Source organism: Triturus cristatus, chromosome 2_2 (genome assembly GCF_964204655.1).
Source record: "Triturus cristatus chromosome 2_2, aTriCri1.1, whole genome shotgun sequence".
Lineage (NCBI taxonomy): Eukaryota > Metazoa > Chordata > Amphibia > Caudata > Salamandridae > Triturus > Triturus cristatus.
The window spans coordinates 95,117,573-95,141,864 of NC_140582.1; the positions used below are offsets into that span (position 1 = coordinate 95,117,573).

At 44.1% G+C, this 24,292-nt stretch overlaps 1 protein-coding gene across 3 annotated transcripts in view; it reads left to right on the forward strand.

Annotated features, from left to right (window-relative positions):
* Window positions 1–24,292, forward strand: part of PAX5 (paired box 5) — a 521,765-nt gene that overhangs the window by 335,439 nt on the left and 162,034 nt on the right. The gene's annotated exons all lie outside the window — the stretch shown is intronic.

The window sequence follows — 24,292 nt, forward strand, 5'->3', positions numbered from 1 at the left end:
CCATCCACTGGTCTGTTAAATTGTCATTCATATTTTGCATTTGCCAATTGCAGTATTTGGCACAGGGCAGATGTCAGCTCACTTTAACTAGCTGCCCCCGTTCCTGTTAGTGGCAGCCTTTTTCCTGTGCAAAATATGCACAGCTTCCTACAATTAGTCCCTGGGACACCCAAGACATTACCTTTTCCTTTAAAATATTTTTTAGTTTTAGTTTTACTCTTTCAAGGGCCTGGCAGCTCCTCACACACTACTACCAGGTGGCTCACTGCCACGATCTGTCCCCTGCATCCAGTGCAGGTTCTGCTGAGGGTAGCCATATTTAGATGGGGTTGCCCATTGTTTATTATTCAAAAAGTTATTTAAACCATTCAAAGATGGTCACCCATATGTGATCAGGCATGTCCATGCATGTGCACACAGAGGAGGCCATTTATGAATGGTGCAAATAACACATCATGGCAAAAAATGCTAAGATGGCCGTCTGTGTATGCTGATAATAAAATATAGCACAGGAAACAAGCCTGTGGTAATGTTTACAGGTGTGATCGAGGGGATTCTTAGACAACTTGAAGCATAGCTGTAAGTAACAAACCTTTCTAAAGCGTTTATAGAGGAACCACATAGCCCTCTTCATGTGAAGTATTCAATGGTCTGGAATTCCTCAGGGCTGAGATGGCTAGTGTGAACACTTCGTGAAATATGGTGTCTGTATGTGATTGACATAGTCATATGATGAACCTGCAATTAACCACGTGCATGTAGGGATGCAAAGCTTACATTGGGCACAAGTTTACATCTTTATTAGGCTTTGTCAGCTGGAACATGTGTGCCGTAGCTTCACACTCAGGATATTATTGATGCAAAATGGCGTCCACCTAGTGACCCCATTGACTTACTTTAATGCTGAATATCCCATGCTGAGGAAAATAATCAGTGTGAATTTGCTGTTACTCCAGAAACTATCTCAGTTAGAGGAATAGGATGGCCCTCACACTTTTGCTACCAACTGAAAATATGTCAGTCGGTACTGATGGCCCTGCTGTCTTCCAGGAATGAGCAACACATTCGCAGCGGCCTTGTCCCTTTATGATGAGAGTGGACGTAGATGAATACAGTGTTGCTAGAATTATTTTGTTGGATTTTTCTGTTGCATGACTGCATCAAAAATCCTATCTTCCTCTAGAACTGTTGAATCTGGCAATTAAAAGCACACACTTAAAGTGGATCAGTTTGTTTCTTTTGGGACACAGTGAACCTGTAGCCCTTTGAACGTTGAGATGTTCCTCTAAACCTTCTAATTCCAGAATCTCGGAGTGGTCAGCAGTCTCCCCTCTGCTCTTGAATTTTCTTATAAAACGTTTTCAAAATTGAATAGCAAGCAGATATTAATGTGTCTGAAAGATTTTTGTGATTTCTGGATTAATAATGATTTCCCTTGTGGATGGCAGTTTGTTGCTTAAAGCTCAGCTGCAATGAATATGAAATCTTCTTCAGTCGGGTAGGCTTGCCCTCACGTGACACCAACTTTGGCCCAGCTGGCTGGGTGCTGGGTTTGCTAGCCCACACCCATAGTGATGGTGTGGCACATGCGGATCCTAGACGGCTTCAGCCTTTCACTGAAAGAGCAGGCAGTTACGGTCTCTTCCTAATGAAAGTATTGACATGGAACCTCCATTTTAGGATTTTCTAAAAATATCAGTGTCCTAAATCCTTGAATTGCCTAGAGAATGGACTATAGAATTGGTGTTTATCTTGTGTTCCTGTCGAGGACTAACTGGTGCTTGCAACTGATTTTAAGGTCAGTCGCTTTTTGCGGCTTTGAACATCTTGTCATCTCTCTAGTCCTTCAGCCTTTACATTGAGCATCAAACCCTTCTAAGCTGATCTGCTTGGTTCAAACGGCATTATGTCAAACTGGAGCCAAGCTTCCTGATAAAAGATTTCACAGTTACCAACCAAGGCAAACTTCTGATCAACAATAACCTTAAAGTGCTACTCCCAGTGTCCAGAAGGGAGACGAGAGGGGGTGGTCCCTTCACTCTCCAGGCAGCAAGACTTCTCATCATCTGAAATTAAGAGCCTGGCTTGTCTAACAATGGCCTCATTTGCATATTTCTGTTTAAAGCACTTAATATGAATTTGTTATTCTGTAAATTCATGAATCAGACAGGCATTTATCTGTTTAATATATTTGCTTGATATAACATTGCATAACCACAACAGGGCACGATACACTGCTGCACCTGCCCTGCATAGCGGCCAAGCAAGGGAAATGGGAGTACTTAGGAAAGTAATCAAGTTCCACAATTACAGGCACCAGTCACGAGGTCTGGCGGAAGATCGTACTTCTAATATCACCGCTTGAAGGAAGATCTACCACAACCTGATGTCGCATCTGGGTATAGAGGTGCACATATACGGCCATTCATGTAGACACATTTGGTAATATCCTCGAATTCTGGGCAGAGCTATTGTAAGCGCATGTAATGTGAACAGGTCCTGCTACCCTGCCTTTGAGTCATACCGTTCTTGTTGATGCAATGGTTCCAAAGAAGACAATGTAAAAATGCTCTCCAGGGGATATAGCACACCACATTGCGCCTCTGCGGTTGGTACCATTACAGCCTCCAGCAGCAAGAAGTGGAGCACCAAGCCGCAGGTAAGCCCTGCAGTTCAAACCATTGCTGCCCTACACCTGAGCTGCTGCTACAGGACTCTGTGAAACACAGCACTGTGAATGAGTGACACATATAGAGGCAGGTATAAAGAACAAGGGCTTCCAAAAAGGATCGGTCAGGGACCTTGGGAACTAATTTATTACAAGAGACACTGGTCCCTGGAAAGGTAGGTAGTTTGTATGTAATGAATATAGCCTCAATCAGTGCTATATTTACGCCAATATCCAGCCGGATAGAGGAACTTTTTAATATATACAATAGTTAACAATGGATCAAAGAATGCAAGTCAAATAACAATGGGAGATCAGCCTGTATCCGAAGACCTACATATCAGAAAAACAATTAAAGTACAAAAGGCTCAGGCAGTTTGCGGTTGTTTCAATCAGCTAATACTTAAATGGCGAAACAACTGATATGAAAAAAGTCACCTTCACACAAGATTATATACAAGAAATACTGTGTGTAAGGTTGACAACTGTGTCGACGGCGTTTCGATCCTTATCTGTGGGATATTGGATCATCATCAGGACTAACGAATAAAGTGCCTGTAAACAATTGCCTGTGATTTAGCTGTATAGTATACATCATAAATATAGAAAGGGGAAAAAGGGGGGAAAAGAAAAGAAAAATACATATAGTGTGATCAGTCAAGGATTGACAGGGTAAAGAACAAGATAAGCTAAACAGAGTGCAATTAAAGCAGAGACTGGTGTCAGTTACGCGTGATGCCAAAAAGAACGGTTTGTCCGGTGAAATTATCAAGGCGCAAACGGAATTGTCAAGGAGCAGAGTGGCAAGTGCGTGAAGTTACGACTACAGACAAATGGATCTGAAAGTTTGAAAGGGGACTTAGCAGAACTGTGTGAAAAAGCGCATCAGCCATGCATTGCTTGGTAATGGGTAAATGGCCAAGTGGATCGGTCCTATGAGCAAGTGATAGGTGAGGTGATGTCGGCATTCAGAAATAGTACCTGTGAGGGAGGCCCGATGGGCGGGAGCTTGCGAGAATACCCGGAGGAAGTCTCGATGAGGCTTACCTAGTAAAACTAGATGCGGTCACGAAAGAGAAGCTGTGTTGGGACGCGAGTTCGATGACCGGAAGATTGATAATGCCGACCCTGCAGGGAAGATACTGAGATTTAGACGGGGAGGGGGTCGTGGATCGATTGGCGGTGCGATCTATTGGAGTTGGTCTTACCTTAAATAAAGGAGACGTTAGCGATATATTGGTCGTCCAAGGTCGGGGTGGGAGGGGCAAGCCTGTAAAAATAAATCAGATCTTAGGATCCGGTTGGGAATAAAAGGAGTGAAGGAGTCTACCCTGAATTTAAGACGTGCGCTTACCTCAGGTGAAGAGTGGTGCGGCGTCCGATGGTCACCGTATTTCCGGGAGAGTGAAATGGGGATTCTGCGGGATATTTAAAAGAAGTGTCATGTGACCGCGAGTAGGTGGTCATGTGACCTAGTGGGTAGAGAAACGCGCGAGAACGAAAGATTGTCATGTGGTTAGTAACCACAGTGGCCATCTTAGAGTGGGGGTGATTAGCGCAAAACCAGAGGCAAGTAATCACTTGCAGTGTTGTTATAGGATTAAAACCACATACTGTTTCATATTTGTAAATAGTGGAGTGGAGTCATAAAGTGAAGAAACCCCGATAAGAGAGGCATAAAACAGTGTATAAATGGTAACTGTGGAGAGAATAAAAACTTTTTGGATCTTAAACATATAAGAGAAGGCGGAACTGAACTGAGCTGTACAAAGCTGAAAGTGAAATTATAAGTTAAACATAGGTGGTCATTGCATGTGACAGAGTTAGTAGATTCAAGGTAGTAAAGTGATGATTGAACAGTAGGTTGGTACAACAATAAGATTACAGCAGTGTTGTCCAATCTTCAAGGTGATTCAATCCAGTGTGGGTACTGCCCGTTTTGAGGATCCATTTCAATTCCTCTTTGTTGAGCAATTGCGAGAGGTCAGCTCCCCTCGGGGGCACTTTCACCACACTTATTATTGTCCAACGTATGTCATCTTCAGTATGACCAAAGGTTTCAAAATGTTCAACCAAGGGGGCATTTGGTGTTGTGCAGCGGAGCCTGCTCCTGTGTTGGCAGATCCTGATCCGGATCTTTTGCGTTGTCTGGCCTATGTAGATCTTCTCACAGGGGCATAAAATGGCATAGATAACATTGCTGGTGTTACAGTTGTAAAACTCTCTGAGTACATATTTTATGTTACCAAACACAAATTCCTTACAGTCAGAAGTGAATCTACAGGCCGTGCAGTGCCCGCATTTTGCGTGTCCTGTCAGACGTAGGAGCCCCCAGTGATCATGAAGTGTGCCTGTGTTAGGCATACATGGTATTGCAGCCCTGACCAAATGGTCTTTGATGTTTTTACTCTTTTTAAAGGCGAAGAGGTGTCTGTCAAGGTTCAATATACCAGCATTGATGACATTCCAATGTTTTAACACGCTCTTGCGTAGTTTGTTTGAGGATGGTGAAAAAGTAGTGACGCACACAATGCGGTTCAGTGTTTGTTTTGGGTTTAGGTTCAAGGAGGCACTCTCTCGGACAATACCAGGCTCTTTTAAGGGCATTACGTGTCAATCTCTTGGGGTACCCTCTAGCTGTGAGTTTATTACTAAGCACCTTTGCCTCTGTGAAGTAATCATCCTTTAGTGTGCAATTTCGTCGTATGCGCAAAAACTGGGAGTAAGGTAGAGAATCTCTCAATGCTCTCGGATGGTTGCTATTGTACTTGAGCAGGGTATTGCGTTCTGTGGGCTCCCTAAATAGACTGGTAATCAAATGGCCCTCTCTGTGTACGATATTTAAGTCAAGAAAGGGAATAGATGTTTTGTTATGTGAAAGCGTAAATTTGAGTCCCCCGCAATTGTTGTTCAGCCAATGTAGAAACTGTTCATAGCTTGGGTGTCGCGCCAGATCATAAAAATATCATCAATGTAACGCTTCCACAATGCAATTGCATTGTGAAAGGGATTCTGTTGTATGAGTATGCAGTTGGTCTCGAGGGCATCCATGTACAGTATTGCCAGATTGGGAGCAAAAACAGCCCCCATTGATGTGCCTTTGGTTTGCTGATGAAATTGTCCATCAAACAGGAAGAAATTACTGGTGAGGCAGATTTCAAGCAACTGAAGTACAAAAGTAGTGGGAACAGCATGTGGTCTTGGGCGTGTGTCGAGGATACTTTCTATCACCAGTAAGGAGTCAGTTTGGGGGATATTGGTATACAGTGATTCAACATCGAGAGTGCACAGGGTGTCAGTGCGTGGATCGAAGGAATGATTCTCGACCAACGTGATAATTTGAATGCTATCCCTTACATAGCATGTGGTGATAGGTACAAATTCTTTTATGAAGAAGTCGACATAGAGGCCCAGTGGTTCCAGAATGGAGCCACACCCTGAAACAATGGGGCGTCCAGGTGGGTTGGCTTGATCTTTGTGGACCTTCGGGAGTGTGTAAATAACTGGTGTTCACGGTGATTTTGCGTTGAGGAATTGGTGTTCTGTTTTAGACAGGAAACCTTGGTCAAGACCTGATGTAGAATTAGTAGTTGCAATTCTACAGTAGGGCTGGTGGGAAGTTTACAGTAGTGATCTGTGTTTTCTAGTTGCCTCATATTTCGTTCTTACAGCTATTCCATTCTTGTAAGACTATACCTCCTCCTTTGTCTGCAGGCTTTATGACAATGTCCTGGTTGGTTTTGAGTGTGCCAAGAGCAGATTTCTCTGCCAATGAGATGTTATATGGGACAAAATGTTGTTCCTTTTCCATTTGGGAGAAATCTTTGAGTACAAGTTTCTCAAATGTGGAAATTTCTGGTGGGACCATGTTGGAGGAAGGAGAGAATGTGGATGCTGGTCTTAACGGTGTGTTAGATTTTTTGGATGGCAGGGGGTTCAATAAAAAATAGCTGTGAAGCCTTATCTTGCGGAAGAATCTTAGAACTTCAGTATGAAGATCAAGAAAGTTGGTATGAGTGGTTGGTACAAAGGATAAACCTTTGTTGAGTATGGATAGTTCAGAATCATTGAGTTGGTGCTTAGTCAAATTGAAAATAGGCAACATCAAATTAGAAGGTGTCTCATGTGTGGTGGTGACTTCAGGTCCACTTTGGACGGGTGTGGAACGAGAGTGAGCCATTAGGTTGGGATTGGAGTTGGTCACCATTGGTAATGGTTGCGTTGTGTATAACGTCCTCCTGGAGGATTCTGCCAATGAGTACGTTTCAGTCCACCTCTCTTTTGTGGCTCTTGTTGGCCTCGTCCTAAAAAAGAATTATTGGATGCTCTGCTAGATGTGCTAGGGCCTTCGCCTGGGTCGGAGTTATCTGATGAATCTGCCGAGGTATCAGAGAAACCTACCAGGTTGTTCCTTCGATTGAATCTGCCCCACGGTCTTGTGTTGCGTGGGTTACTGTATGATCTATTGAGGTAAAAGTCCTTGTTCAGATATGGATAAGTCCTCTCTGTAGAGTAGGATTTAATATCTTTCTTGACTTTGTTGGATTTTTTGTTTTGTTCTATTCTGTAGAACTCGTCAACTGTTTTTTTTACCTGATCTAACAGTTTTTTACCCTCAGCAGTTGAGCTGCTTTCTTTGATTTGTTTCTCAATATCGGTTATTTCCTCTAATAGTTTCTTGAGTTCTTCTGTAGCTATATCGATACCTAAAACCATCCAGTGTCTGGAACAGGTGATGCCGATATAGCTAAAGCTCGTGATGTATTTAGGGATATCAGTGAAAATCCCTGGTAGGTCATGGTAGACAGGTCATGTCTTGGCTGCTGTGTTGTGGCAGGGGTGGCTTGCAACATGAGGCAAAGTCATTCTTGATGCTGGAAACTGCTGGCTGAAGAAAGCAAAATCACTATATAACCTGCATCCCGACTATAGTAAGCAGATTACATGATCCATGCTCTAGCTACATGAACCTTTGGTAGAGTCCAATGTGTTCACAGCCCTTGGGGGGCACAGTAACCTACTATTGATCCATCATGAACAGTTCTCACCTCATCCTCTGCTGGCCTCTTGATTTGGCCCAATTCCTCCTTTCACTATCAGGATGTTCACTAATACCAGGTGACCTGGTTGTCTTCTTTTGTGACCCTGACATAAGATTAAATGCAGACATTGCCAGCTTTCCTCTTTTCTTTGGCAAATAAATTCATTGGTTGACTAAGAGTGGATGTTTAGTTAAGAGTTTTTACTGCTAAATTGTCTGCTGTACTGGATTATGGTATTTGGTGTCTTGGCCACATGAGATCACTATAGGTGACAGTGATGAAAGCAATTGCTAGAAATCTCGCATAAAGGTAATACAATCCTCGACTGTGGAGGCCATTCGGAATGGTAGGTCCAGTCTATGGAGGTTCAGCTCATATTATCTGGTCATAGAATAGCATGAAGCTGGCTGAGTCAGTATCTTTGCAAGGCCTTTCTTTATAGAATTCAATTCTATGAACAATTGCTAATAATGCTGCACGTTCAATATATGCCTTGGTGCCAAGGATACTAATGGCATTAATGAACTATTTGTAGATTTCTCCCATCCCAAACAGTATTTCAAACGTTGTCTTAAAGGTTTGGTGATTTAAAAAAAGGTTTAAGGAAGATTATCTAGAATGTTTACAAATAAAACAGATTTCTAATTTGTTGAACAGTCAAGAAGAAACACAGGCAATTTTATACGTGTGCGAATCTGCATTCTAAGGGTAGACCCGTTTACATGGTGGGCAAAATAGCTAGTCTTCCTTCTGCAGGTGTATCCAATTATAGCAACTTCACATTTTGTGTATGTAAATTACAGGGTGAAACACACGCTGTGTTCCTCCGTTAAGGACTGTCTCTATTAGCTGCTCAGCACCTAATTCAGAAGTTTTTTAAAAACATAATATTGTAACTATTTATTCTGCAATTGGATATCTTATACACTAAATACAACAACATTGAAAAAGTATACTCTAATGGTTCCTTACCCCCCTTCTCAATGGTCCCTGCTAAAATTGAAGTAATTCCTCTCACTAGGTTTCAGCAGTCTGACACATCTCTCTGTGATGTTGGCAGGCTACAAATACTAAACATCAATATATAAATAAATAGGTCAAAAATAAATAACTACATAGATAAATAGGGGGCCAGAGATATAGTCCTCCCGTAGAAGTCTCCTATGATTGAAGAATAAGAACGTTTCCAAACAAACATACTTCATCTGAGAGGAAACAAACGAAATCAGCTTAGAAAGAATAGAATTGCTTCTACAGCATTTGCCAATCAATAACCACAATGAGATCTACACTGCACTAATTGGCAACTGTCTCTTCAAGAAGTGAAGGACTTGTCAATCATCTGTTGTGGTGACAAAAGTTCACTAACCAAGGCCCTTCCCTGGTTCCATCTTGCATTTGATAAGGTCAAAAACAGCTTTTGAATTCTGGTTTGTATTTGTGTCCATATAGAAGCTTCAGGTGTAACAGAACCAGTTTACACAAAACGCTCAAAGACCACAGACATGATTACCTGAGATACTTTGCTAAGGAAATCCTCGTGAGGTACTCTAACTAGGTTCTGTAGAAAGAAAACATTTTTGTGTTTCCATGAGTAGAATACTGGTATCCAAGATAACCCTCGAGGAGAGGATGTGGTCTAACAACTAGAGCAGTAGACCTCAAGCTGGGGAACCGGGTTCGATTCTTGGCAGAGACGCTCAACATCCTGTGATTCTGGGCAACTCACTTAATCTCCCCGTGCCCAACAAAATTAATGTGTCTGCCTGTAACGCAACTGGTGCTCATGTAAAGTGCTCTGATACCTTCAGGTCTAGTTCGTGCTATATAAAACGCCATAAAAACAAAACTTTCCATCCCAGGGACCTTCAAGAGATACAGCAGCAAAATGAAGCTGGGTCAGAGAGCAGTGCATGAACATTGTTGTAGCAGTGTCAAGCAAGATTTAAGTGTCTCTGTCAAGGAAGGGTCTTATAACAACATTGGGAGGCCTGCAATGACTGAATAGCACAGCTTACTTTGCTGTTGTTTTCTTAATTGGCATCTTCGGACAACTGCCACATTTTGACTCTAACTGAGAATGTTGACAAAGCTACCCCTTACCAACCACACTTGAAGTGCCTCTTGTTTTACCAGTTTGCATATAACTGAAAGAAAATTAAGCTTTTCCTATTGCGATAAGGTATTTAATTGCAGTCATCCTCACCCTCAGTGTGGATAGTCATTGCTATGGTGACTGGAAAGTTCTCCTTCCAACATGAAAATTGACGACCCAGGAGTAAACTCAGCCACAAGAAGTCATATCTGCTGGCAGAAATCAAGTGAGCAAAAAGAAGCTTACGAGTTTGCATGGGTATAGAGTGAAAGATTAAATTCTCTGCGCTGCTGTCTTCTCTGATGCCTTTTTAGGCCTGGGTACAGACATTCTCAGCTGAGTTGAGGATCTTACATCATCAAATTCTTCAAAAAAGTACAGTAAGAAATATAGAAAGCCAGTGGGCGTTGGGTGGGCCCCCTTTATCTACTGGATGTAATGTGTGTTTTATGGTTTGCCAGTGCTTGGGTGAGCTGTCAATCTATCCCATCCCACTTTGAGGATTGTTACATTGCCCCTATGGTGTTCCCTCTAGGCTGTAGTAATGGGATCAAGTATTTATTTTGTTGAACTGCAGATGTGACATAACAGATACCTTCTAATTGAGATCCAGTGTGTGTTCTATGAAGTATTTACTTTTCTGACATTGTGACATTATAATTGTTGATTTATAGCGTTTTTGTTTACAACATGCTTGTTATCTGGATGTCTTAGCCTGTCTTATAGTCATAGTGGTATTCACTAATCACCCTGGTGGGTTCATTTATTTTACTTTGCTGTCATGATAACAAGGTATTGGATTTAAGGCTTTTTTGTGTTCACTAAATAAAGACGTCACACATATGGGAAACAGCGTTTACAACGCTGTTTCCACAATGCATGGCTTTACAACGTGGTTGTTACAATGACCGCGTTGTTAGGACGCGTGCCATTACATCGCAAGTCGTAACAACGACCTGCTGTAGGGGGCGTGCAACACCAGGGAATGTGTTGGATTTTAAATCCAACACCTTCCTTGCTGTTGCACAAACTGGAGTAGGAATAGTAATTAATACTATTCCTAAGACCAGCGCGCCCCCTACAGCAAGTCATTGTTACGACATGCGATGTAACGGCACGCATGGTAACAACCACGTTGTAAAGCCATGTGTGGTGAATGTATGTGTAGTAACGTCAAACATTTCACACACATAGACTTTCTTAAAAATGCAACGAAACGACTGGCACTTTGTCATAAGTATCTACTGTGCAATAAATTCACCACTTACAAAACATACTTCATCTTCTGATTTCTTTTGCACACAATATTTTCAGGGTACAGCTTATCTCTGCTCAGCAAAGGAGCCCTCCTCCCAACTTACCTGTTTTGTATTCCGAGATACTACTCGTAAATCCCTTTGTGAATATCAAACAATAATAAACTTACACAAAAGTGGAGATTTACTTCTGTCAATCAGGCCCATAATGTCTCCCCAAAAACTATAACACACTTCATGCATCAAAAAAACATACTGTTTGGCCTTGCCTATACTTGTTTGGTGTCCTGTTTCACCCATTATAAAATTCTTGGTTTTGTCGCACATCATACGGTCGAAAATCTATAACAGAGTCAGTGGACTAAAAGAAGATGGACAGAGCAAATTATACCTCAAGCAGCTTATCTTGTATAGCAATTCCATTAAATTCACATAAGCAAATTCCAATAACTATAACTTGGACAAAATAGTGCACGTAAAATAAATGAGTCAGCCATGCCGGGGGCCCAATATTGCAACCAGAACATCCCCCTGTGATATACTGCATGGTTACTTTTATCATTTTGATAGTAGGGCGAAAAATACTAGATTTAAAGAGTACTCAAAGTAAACAGAATTTAATGTCAGGAATTTACAAAGGAAAGAAATTCTAAAAAAGAAAAGTTATTTTTCCCAATTGTGATATTCATTGTAATTCATCCATGAACAAATTAATTGTAGCTGTACTCAAATGCAATTTTATGAGGCGCTAACAGTGGTAGATTTAGGTTTTTTAGTAAGGTCCTCCGATCCTAAATAAAGAGCTGCCATAAGTGATTGTGAAAACCTGTAATGGTGCATTTGGCAATGGGGATCTAGACACACTTCTGGGTGGGAGGTGGGTAGTTTCTTGCCTGCAAATAAATTGAAAAAAAAGAAAAGAAAGTCATTTTGTACAATTACAAACACACCTGACTAACTTTTCCGGTCTAGCTAGATTTGGTGTCAGAGATAGCCAGCATGTCTCTCAAATAAATGTCAGACTGTGCCTACACTGCCTACCTTACCAGAGGTTTCTTATGGAGACCATCAAGGGTAGCATGGTAGAAAACTACATACCTGTGCAACATCTGCAACGTGTTATGGGCAACTCGCTCACAGAGCTATTTGGCTAAGTTCCTTTCTTTGACTACAGACCTTCCACCCTTCTGACTCCATTGCCAATCCTCTTTGAGCATGGATTGCCTTGTGGGGGACCGATGCTGACACTGGTACAGAACTTCATCCGACAACGTCTACTACCACTGCTGATCGGGAAACAGCCTTTACCACAAAGGCTTTTCTACGCGTTACGTTTACAACGGTACACTTACCTCGTAAACGTCTTTACAACGCGTATTGCTTCCACGAACGTCTTTACCACGCAAGCAACGTCTTCACGGAACGTCTTCTTCCTCATCCGATTCAGTCCTTTTTTAGTGGCGGCGAAGACGAGAGAAAAAGGAAAAAAAGAAAAAAGGGGGCTTGGGTGGGGGGGGTTCTCCGCCCCAAAAAAAATGTGTGGTAAAGGAATAATCGAGGTAAAGGAAATGCATAGAAAAACCATTCCGTTGTAACGCATGTGTGGTAAAGGCATGCTTTGCAACGGAATGCGTAGTAACGACATATATTCGTGCTGATCATCACAGAAGTGACAGGGAGGAAGACAAGAGGTGGTGCCGTGGTCACTAATAAGGTGTAACACAGGCCCCTGTGGCCTCTTTGGCACAAGTGAGCCTTTCCCTTCTGTCTCCTATTACACCAAATACCTATGAATATCTACGAGATATTGGAGTGTCAGGAGCCCCTCACAATATTCTTTAGTGGAACTCCATGTTTTTGTGCTACGCCCCTGGTCACTAACATTGCAACTGGTCCAACCTCACCAGGTTTAAACCTAATATGGACAAGTATGTGGGGGCTCGAGAAGTCCACGGTTGTGTAGCAGAGTTACTAGCAGGGTAGATAAAGTGCATAGGTTCCTGTGGCCGGCCTTTTCTTTTCCTGACTAAGGCATTGCATGAGTTTTACAAATATTACATCGGTCTGGTAAGAAAGAGAACTTCTCCCATTTTAGGCACGTTGGCCTCGTTTTCTGTGTGTTCATTGAACGCACATCAACATCATGCACGCTCTTTCCGCTTTTCAACATTGTATATATTCACCTTTATAGTTGTATTCCTTTTTCATTGTTTGCCAGTAGCATAAGTATTTTAAAGGTCATTTGTGAAAGTGAAATTCATACATTGCAAGGGCAGTTTAACTTATTCATTGTTTTATTCATTCACTCACTCATTCATGGATCAAAAAATTAATATAGATATACTGAGTAAAGTGTAGCGTTCTTAAAACATTTCTGGTACAGAATATTACTTACTGTATGGGACTGGGATATTGAAAATAAAAAGTCAGTACACCCTCACTGCCTCTGACGGCCTGTTTAGCAGTTTTTTGGTACTTGGGTAACACTATAAAATATTATGCAATATTACAGTAACTGTGCAGTAAATCTACCCTAGTGCCAAGTGGGACACATTTTTCTGATAGTAAAACCGCACGGATTTCCTATTTCCATGAGGGATTAATGATTTTATTTACCACTTTCTCGAAGCAGGCGGCAAATGTATCGCTGCCATGTAAGGGACATAGGAGAGTAAGTAGTGGCAGCTCCTCCTCTAAGGCGGAGAAGCGTTGCCCCACTGCTTTTAAGCAGTGAAATAAAGGGTAAATAAAATGATAATAACTCACATTTTTATAATTTTATTCTGTCCTACTTCCAGCAGCTTTGCGTGAGGGGGCAGGGGAGGAGTGGCAGCACCCTTCTAAGTACGCAATGACTGCTTGGCTGGCCCTCTAGGGCTGGCCAGTCTTGCGCACTTCGCATGTTCTGCATTCAGCCTGCATTACAGTCTGCGGGGAGAACATGCCCTGGCTCCCAGTCAGCATCTGAGGCAGCGTTGTGCTTGGCTGACTGAAAGCCTGGGTGTGCTTTCAGTTCAGGCCAGCAAGGGAGGACTACGGAGGAGAGATGCGGCGAGAAAGTAAGTTTTTAATTTTAATTAAATTTTTTAATACCTTCTTCCCCCGCGTCCTCCCCCCTCCTGCCTTGCCCCCCACCTCCAGTCTGTGTTGGCCGCCGCTGAGAGTAAGGAGGGAAGAGAAATACTTTTTTCAGATGGGCGGAAACATTCTATATTTAAAAAGTCTCATGTGATTTTTCTAGCCAAAGATACCACCAGAAAGGGGGGCGTGGCTTGGAAGCAGAAGATGGTGGACATGTGAGCCGGGAGATCTCCGGAACATAGTACCTGCAGCCTGGAGACTCTGCCTATAATCAGCAACCCAGAAGATACCAAACTCCAGAGAGCGGGGGCCTGAGACGCAGCAGGACGGAGCCCCAAGAGATCAGGGCCTCAGAGAGGAGATCAGACGGAGCGGAAGAAGGAGGCCGACTGGTTAACAAAGAAACAAGCGGCCTGAGGCTGGAACAGAGCATGAGGGAAGAGACTTGAGCCCTAACTGTGCTGGCGCCATGTGACTGCCCTTTCCCCCCTGCCTAACTGGATAGCGGCCCGCCCCGGAGGAACCAGATGACTGCGTGAGGCGCCATGAGGGGCAGCTGGAGACTGTGAGAGACGCGCTGGGCGACCCTCGCCCACCCAGTCACAGAGCGACGAGAGCGGGTGCACATGGCAGGGAGAGACGGAGCCCAGAAGAACAGGCCCTGCGAATTGGAGCTAGGAAGAGCGATTTCAATGCACAGATGGGCGGACCACTATAAAATCATGTGAAGCTGGAGGTGAGGGCTGACCGAGAAAAGGTAGGCCCTGGAACTCGGAGAAGCGCTAGATGCTTCCTTTGCTTGCTTGCTGGGGAAGAGGATTGATGTGAGCCAACCTGGTATAGATACAGGCATATCAGAAAATTGACAAACGGCCCCACGAAGTGTATTAGACAACTAGGGGCAAGCAGGCACAGATCTATGACAAGGGTAATGGGCCTACTTCTGTAAGGGCCTTGAGACCTGGTGCCCCAAAGTGGAGAGAAAGATTTTCAGGATACCTCAATAAAAGCGGCTGTAAGGAGTAACACGGGCGCAGTACAGTCAAATAAATTGATGGGAAATAGATATTGAAACAACCAAATACCCACGGGACATAACGGAAAGCTTATATAGAAGATCGACAGGCCGGTGGACAGACGGAAGAAGGCTGCTCAGGGTTGGAGACGCTCCTGAACCTTCCCACCCCCCACTTTCTCTCTTTCTCTTGGCATAAACAACTTACTGGCAGTTACTGAATGACCAGGTGGTCACCTGCACAACAGAGTAAACCGCTGAGTGATAGTGCAAAACAATCTTGACCCCTACAGAATACTCCGCGCAGGCCACAGGCACCGGAGTTGGGCCCAACACTTAAGAGGCCACAAACTACAGGATTCAGATACGGATGGTGATTTACTGGAAAGCAAGACCAAAGGCAAGGGAGCTCCAGAACACTATAGAGGACACCACAAAAGGGCTTTGTAGACGGACGAGTGAAGGCACCAGCGCTCCTACAGCCCAATTGGTAGGGCTCTGATGGTTTCTGAGAACAGACACTTGCCTGCTGCGGGGGAGCACACAGTCCATGAGACATGGGTAAACCCCAGACCAAACCAGGAGGCACGCAACAGTAGGAATGTGAGACACAACAGGTACCCACAGATCAAGGCGCAGATGGGCTGGGGGCTTCGGATCAGGCACTGCATGTGCATCTGGACAAGATTCCTGCTGCTGTAGCTGACACTAAAACGACCCTTCAACAAGATATTGGAGTGGTGTCGGTGGGCCTGGGACTACTGCAGGCAGAACACCACAAACTGGTTGACAGAATAAAGGAAGTTAAACATGCAATTGAAGTAATGCAACCAGAACAAACAGCTGCATCGCGTAAGTTCGAAGACATGACATTAAGAGTGATCAACATGGAAAAGCGATCAGAGGATGCAGAAGGGCGCACTAGGTGCAATAATATATGAGTGGTGGGAATCCCTGAGGGCATGGATGGCATGGACATAGACACATTTCTTGAGGAATGGCTGCAGGACACCGTGGCCCAGGGGAAGCTTACAATCTTTTTCGCTCTGGGGAAAGCACATAGGGTGCCCTTGCACCTGCTGGCACCAGGCCAACCACCCGTCCTGTTGTGGCACGCCTCCTGCACTATAAGGACCAAGATATACTTATACAGAATGCTTGCACAAATGGACCTTTTGTATTCGTCAATAGCAAAGTGTTTATTTTACCAGATTACACGACGAAAGTGCAAGCCCAACGAGCTTATTCCTGGAGGCAAAAAAGGCACTAAGATCGGAAGGCATCACCTACTCCCCACTATTTCTCATGGAATTATGCGTAGTGTTAAATGGAACAACACACTTCTTTGACTCTCCAGATGAAATGTGGGCCTGGCTGGAGACATACAGGGCAGGGGCTCCAGCGCACTGACTGGGTAAAGACGCCATGTCTACAGCCAAGCCACAATGGAAAAGACTCAGAAGATCATCCAGAACAGTCCAACTGTGGAAACCCTCAGCCTCACAGACAGCGCAGGACAGAAAGGCAGCGCTCCAGGCTGTGACAGAAGTGCTGACGCAACAAATCAAGAAGGACAGCTCAGGGAAAACGTCGGAAAGCAGCGCAGTAGAATCGGACTCTGGGGACTCAGCAAGAAGGGAACCATAACTTCTGAATGTAACACCACAGACTGTAGATAACATCATTTAAACATGGGTTGGAGGTGAGAGATCGAGAGCTGCAACAGGTACAGACGGAGAGGGTGGCTTACCCAATTGAACTCGAACAACACCATCTGCAGGTAGGCTGGATATTGGTAGAAGAGGATTGGGGACAGGCCCTGGTTGCAGTGAACAGGACATGAGGGGAGGGGCTGAGGTCCCTGCTATGAATCAATGAGGCCGCTTATAAAGGAGCAATATGTGGTTACTTCCTTGCACCCCCGGACTAGATAGCCCTCTCTGGCTGGATAGAGAGGACCATCCTATATTAATTGTTTTTAGGTTTAACAGGTTTGGGCGGTCAGCCGTTGCGAAGCTGCCCTGGGGTGAGGGAGTTACTTGTTTGGAGTGGTGGTTGGTCCCCAGGTGTTTGTCTCAATCATGGACTGAAATGGTATGAGGGGAATGGGGAGGGGGGAGGATAGAACTACGTGGGTCATGGTAATTGCTGTAGGGACACCAAGGTGCCACGATCTTAAAATGATGACTTGGAATGTGAGAGGGTTGGGTTCAATCGCTAAAAAACACAACACTCACAGTTACTTAACACGTAGAGGAATACATATTGCCATGTTACAAGAGACACACCTCACACTAGAGGAAAGTGCAAGATTGAGACGCCAGATACATGCAACCACATAGTCAACATTCTCGAGGGGGCCTCTAATATGGGTCAGAGCAGGCACCCCATCTGAGCTGGACAGATCCATAATAGATACAGAGGGCAGGTATGTCTTGTTTCAAGGTAGAATACTGGGCAGAGGGATCACGCTTGGGTGCATCTATGCCCCACATCAGGACTAACTCCAATTCTTTGACAAAGTAGACACATCACGCACGCTGCTGGGAGGAGATTTTAACTGTGTGGTGGACGTGGAAATTGATATTTCGGCTCCACCTTAAAATGACACTCTAGTATCTAAAGTGTCCAGAGGGTTCTGGGCTTGGCTAAAGGGGTGGGGCATGGTAGGTATCAGGAGATCGCAAGAGGGGAAGACCAAAGATTATTCATATTACTCACACATGTATAGGCTACATACCAGATTAGATATGTTCACATGTTCAGCTCAGGACCTGCCGTCACGCACACAGAATACCTTGAATGCACCATATCTGACCACAACCCACTCATACTGCACATTCGCCCCATCCAAGAGCCTACTCTGACACCCACATGACTGCTGGGCCCTGCTCTTCTAGAGGATGCTTCCTTTCGCATGTCATTACATACAGCAGTAGGGGAATACTTTCAGTTTAACCAAGGCACTTCCAGCTCTAAAGCTATGGAATGGGAAGCCTTTAAGCTGGTAATGTGGGTACACTGCATGAGTCAGAGAGTGGGAATGCAGAGACAAATCATAGAAGACCTCACAGACCTAGAAACGCAACTACATGATGAAGAAGCCCTATTGACGATGGAGGAAGATACGCAAAATAGATTACTGGATAAGAAAAAGGCATATGATAGCATGCTTGAGAGACTGAGGTGTTTGGACACACAGGAATATCAAGGGCGGGTACATGCAGAAGGGGGAAGAGCAGGTCGTATTCTTGCATGGTTGGTGCGCCCCTGACAATAGGGGATCCCCCATCTCCAGAATTCCGTTGGAAGATATATAGCGAACCGAGGCCGCTGCCATGGGAGATGTTAGTTGACTATGGCAGTTTTACCTCTGGAAACACTGGAGCCGGATAGACGGGAAGATTTGAGAAGGCCGGTGACGGAAATGGAAATCAATGCTGCGATTAAAGAAATGGCCATGGGGAAGACACAGGGCCTAGATGGCATACCGGTCGAATTTTACTCCATTTATGCACAAAGACTGGCACCAAAACTAGAAGCAATGTATGCCGAAACCTGGGAGAGAGGGGAACTGCCCTCCTCGACCAGAGACGCACTGGTTGTCCCGCTTCCAAAGTCGGCAAACCCACGCACGTCAGACTATCGACCTCTTTTGATGATAAATGTTGACTTTAAAATTCTGAGCAAAATCCTAGCAGTCAAAATATTACCGGTTATGACAGGCTTGATCCATAAAGACCAAAATTGGTTTGTACCAACTAAGTCCACGTTCCGGAACTTGCGGAGGCTCTTTCATGTTTTGCATCACCCCGCTAGGAACCATTATCCGTATACCCTCATTATGTCGATAGATTTGGAGAAGGCATCCAATTCGGTATGATGGGACTTCCTAGAAGCCACAATGGAAAAGATGGGGCTGGATGAAAGGTGGACTAAATTGTTGAAAATATTGTACATGCACCCAACAGCACTGGTGAAAACAAATGGAGTGGCGTCGGAAGCGTATAGCATTCATAGAAGCACTAGACAGGGTTGCCCACTGTCCCTGTAACTATTTGCAATTGCAATAGAGCCACTTGCTATCGCCATCAGATTACAGAGCCACGATCTGGGCATACGCTTCGGGAGTAGCTCACATGTAATTTTGCTTTATACGGATGACTTAATATTGTATTTGAGATACGGGAAGCAGAATGGGCACTACACATAATGGATACCTATGCAAACCTGTCGGGACTTAAACTCAATAAAGCCAAGACATATGCCTTACAATTGAAAAATAAGAGCACGCAACCTGCGGACCTCCCTGGTGTCTGACATGGCTCCCTCGCTCATTTAAATAACTCAGTATCCAAATATTCCATACGCTAATAGATCTGAGGGAGGGCAACCTGCACCAAGTTTTAAGGTCCTTAAAAACCTGTGTGCAGTTCGAGTGGTCACTCAAGCTACCATTGATGGCCCGGATAGCTCTCTCGAAAATGATCATGCTTCCCAGGTTACTATACCATTTTGTGAACTTACCTGTGATAGTTATGCCTACGTGATTCGCAGACTTAAATCAGACCCTCCACAAACTATTATGGGACGGAGAGCGGAACAAAGTGTCCCTGGAGATAATACAACAGGCGCCAGAGGAGGGGAGCTAGGTGCACCAGACTTTGAGCTGTACTATTTAGCGGCCCAACTCCAGTGGTGAGCCCTATGAGTAGATGGTAGAAATCTGGAATTGTTAGAAGAGGAAGGGTGGAGAAACAGCCAGATCTATCTAGTGGCCAAATTGCTGCACCCAGCAGCGATTGTTCCCAAATCGAACATGCTTTTCCAAGCGGCACTATATTGTTGGAGGAGATGCCGCCGACACTTGAACGTGAAACATCCATATGCACCTGAGGTGCCCCTAGTGTGGATCTCATGTGGAGATCCTCTTACTCTATACACGTGACATCATCTTGCAAAATGGACGGCTGTAGGGATAACTACGGTGGGGGATTGGTTTCACATGGAGACAAAATTAATACTCATACTCAAACTCCCTCCTGGGCAATTTCTGATGAATTACTCACTGACCAAGACATTTGGGGGCATATTTACAAGGGCTTTATCTCCGCTTTTTTGGCTTACAGAGCCAAAAACTTAGAGCTAAAACCAGCACCATATTTACAAGAGGGTGCTATCATGCATAATCGCATGTTAGCACCCTTTTTCCCAACGCCTCACTTTGCATCTCCAATGAGATGCAAAAGGGCGATACTGGGCTACCCAAGATGGACTACATTGCAAATATCGCTGATGTTTACATCGCGATATTTACAAGGCAACCCACATGATTTTAGCACACATTAGATTTTGGCGAAAATGGCCGTTTTCGCCAAAACCTAACGTCTGCTAAAATCCTGACTTAGCCATCCCTAACATAGGGGGTGGATTATGCTGATATGACCCTGTGGGTCGTATCAGCAAGGTTATCGCCCTTTTGCAGGGAACATCACTGGAAAACCAGCGATGTTCCCTGCAAAAGGGTGATAATATCGCTATCTCTGAAATTTTTATCGCCCTGGAGTAACGCATTGTTAAGAACGCGCTACCAGGGCGATAAATACCAGAGATAGCCTGCGATAATATACTTATCGTTAAGCACGACCAGCAATAATTATCGCTGGCCGTTGTTAATATGCCCGTAGGGGACCTATGGTACACCGCCTCCCAGGAGCCGCCAACACAAGTGGTACTCCAGACAGTATTAACCTTGGAAGCGGCTAGGCACCTGATTAAATGGCTCTACAGGTCCCTACTGGACACAGTTAAGAAGCCACTAGATCACACCCATAAGAAACGGGATGATATTATAGGGTGAGTATTAACAGACATAGAATGGAGCAAGGTGATAGATAGCCCCAGACGGGTATCCAGAAATTCCAACTTTAAGGCGATACAGTTTAATTATGCGCACATGGTATATCTAACGCCCCACAGACTGAACATCATAAGAGGCAACGCGACACAGTGTTGCCTTAGATGCAGAGTGGTGAATGTGGGGTCCGCTCACATGACTTGGGAATTCGAAACCTGAGAGAATTCTGGGAGAAGGTACTAGATATGATTTTTAAAAAACTGGTGCGCACTCTCCTAAACACAATAGTGGTTTGCTTACTTGGACTGTTTCCCAGACCAAAGGCCAAAAAAAATAGGCAAGAGATTCATTGATCTTGCATTGGTTCTGCCAAGGAGACAAGTAGATCAACACTGGATTTCACACATGACTCCAGGGATAGCGATATGGGAGAGTAGTGTTGACACGTGGGCTAAAGCAGAACAGAGAGCATTACTGAAGGGAGTTGCAAAGGGGATCCGTAGGCGCCCACTGGCAGAGCTCTGGCCAGAGGTACTGAAAGAATGAGAGACAAAGATTGAACCTAATGTAGATGAAGGAGAGGATGAGGCATTAGACCAACAGGAAACTAACTCTGGGTCAACAGGATCAACAGACAAGCAGGATTGAAGTGAGAGCAGAGAGGGATCCATCACTGTGTCGAAACCCCCTCACATTGGAATGGCCCCTTCCCACCGGTCCCAAACGACGCACTAACAACACACATATCCAACAGGCTTTTTTTAAAGATAGATTAGCCCATAGTCCCTGACAAATACACATGGGACAAACACACATTCGGATGACACTGGGAGACACACCACCAAATTGGTTATAATAGTTTGTTAGATGTGATTAGTTTATAGTAAATAAATGTATATCTTTGCAGATTATTACGAGTAACTCCCTTGCACATAAATATGGGTACAGACTCCGAGTGTGCGTGACTTTGTCTTCTAGATGTATCACTGTTTATCAACAATAATTAAGTTTTGTGAAGATGTCACTGGCACAATTTATACGTCATTGGAAACTTTGCATATGCCATGTGATTGTCTGTACATGTAAACTAATGTGTTTATATTAAAAGAAGAAATGCCAATAAAGATATATATATTTTTTTAAAAGAGAGATACCACCAGGAAAATCAGGCAGGGTTCTCCCACGGCTGGAAAAACTGGGTATAGAAAAACCTAACCCCTATAAATCAGGCGGAGCAACACTCCATGCTATTCTGTCTGTATACTGATCGCCTATGTTTCGATCTCATGATTCAAAATCTAACGAGGTTATCATCAGGTCCAAATACATAAATGCAGTCACTACCATTCAATAGAATTAAAAAGAAGAAAACAGGCCTATTAGTTAAAACCCCTAAAGATTATTTGCAAAGTATAATCACAGACGTGCCACCACACACGGTGCCACCGTGTGTCACACAATATCGACTCTTTCCACACAATCACCCGGTGAGGAGCCGATATCAATCTGTGGGCACACAACTTGCAGGAAAACCCAGCAGAGAGCAGGTTTTCAGCTAATTGCTTGAAGGTTTAGCTCAGTCTATGTCCATTACGAGGTGTGAAACCTCCCGAAGACCTCGGCCACATCCTCAAAAGCTTTGATTTTAGTTTTTGGGGGGGGGGGTTGGGGGAAAGGGGAGGCATTGTGGCAGGGATGGAGGCTTGTTGTGGGGGAGCTGTGGATTTAGAAGTATCTTGAGCTCTGCTTGTCCCTAAGCCCCGCCCCTTTTATAACCACCCTCCCTCCTCACACGGTGAAGAAAATTCACAAGTTGGCAGGTCAGTAATCACACTTGTGATGGCAACCAGGTGGCACTAAACGTACATGCAATAACATCCAATAAGGTGTCCAACACAAACCATAGGGTGTGCCCTAAAATAGGTTACCTACAGCATTTTGCAGGTGACTCTAAGCCAGCACCTGCATTCCTGAATTACAGTGTAGGTAACATTATGGGCCTGATTAAGAGTGCGACTGAGTATTTTACTCTGGCACTCTGACTGATGCTCCAAATATAGAGATGTCTGCTGCCCCAGCGAACATCTCGTACATTGGCAGGAACAACCGTCATAACAATGCATTGAAAGTGTACCGTATGGCTCCGTCATCATTTTCAAAAAGAAAATCCAAATGCAAGATATTCTTTTTGAAATCACCCTGCTGCCAAGAAAAGGCATATTTGCACTAGGTTTACCACTCTTTACTGAAAAGTACTATAGATCGGCAGTAAATAGCTAGGTTTTAAGATTTTTTGAAAAGAAAGATGAGTAGAGGGGGATCAGATTGAAAAACAGAAGCAAATTGCAGGATTTGGTAGTGAGGAAAGAAAACCAATGTCCGCAGTGTGTAATTTGTGAAAACATAAGTGCCGGGCCCTTGTCAAGAGACCAATGCAGCTTGCACCTCCGATTCCCCCTGCCAGTGCTGCCAGTGACAGTACCAACAGACCTACTATGAAGCACACTTCTCCAAGTTTGAAAATTCCTACTATTCCAGGCCCCCACAGCAATAAGAAAGGCTTGGGAGGCAAGTATTAGTCATTTTTACGTTATTTTAGATTTACAAACAACTGTTGTTGTGCTCGTCTCTAAATTATACAAACAGCACCACCATGTGGCAGACTATAATAAGAGCCAGTATTGACAATTAAGTGCCGGTGCCGAGCACCGGAACCCACCAGCTCAAATTAAGCACTGATTAATGTCCGTCTCTCTATCCTTTCAATATGAGGGGAATGCTGCACAGAATGAATCCGGCTGGCTGTGGTGTATTGGAAGCGAGGCATAAGGCAAACGCTATTGAAGCCAGATAGGGTCCTTTCCTTGAACCAATAGATAGGGTCCTTTCCATGAACCAATCAGTGGCATACTCGTAGAGACATGAAAATGGAACGCTGAGCAACAGGCAGCCAGTGAAATATAACCGAATGATTAGAGACCACAGAGCGGCAGTGGACTGCCTGAAGAGAGCAAGCAAGAGTTAAATCATGAGATGGGAGGCACTGGAGAGGTGAAACACAACTCATATGATATCCTAAATGATTCCACATAACAGTCCCATACACTGCACATCTGCTTTACGTAATCAGACGGCAAATAAGCTTCTAACGTAGAATGCTTTATATTAGAGGATGAGACAACAGCAGTAAGGTGGAATGCCCCAGTGGGCAGTGGCAGTAGATTAAAATACTTTATAAAAAATAAGCAATAAAAAGTAGCTATCGCCTCCTGCAGTAA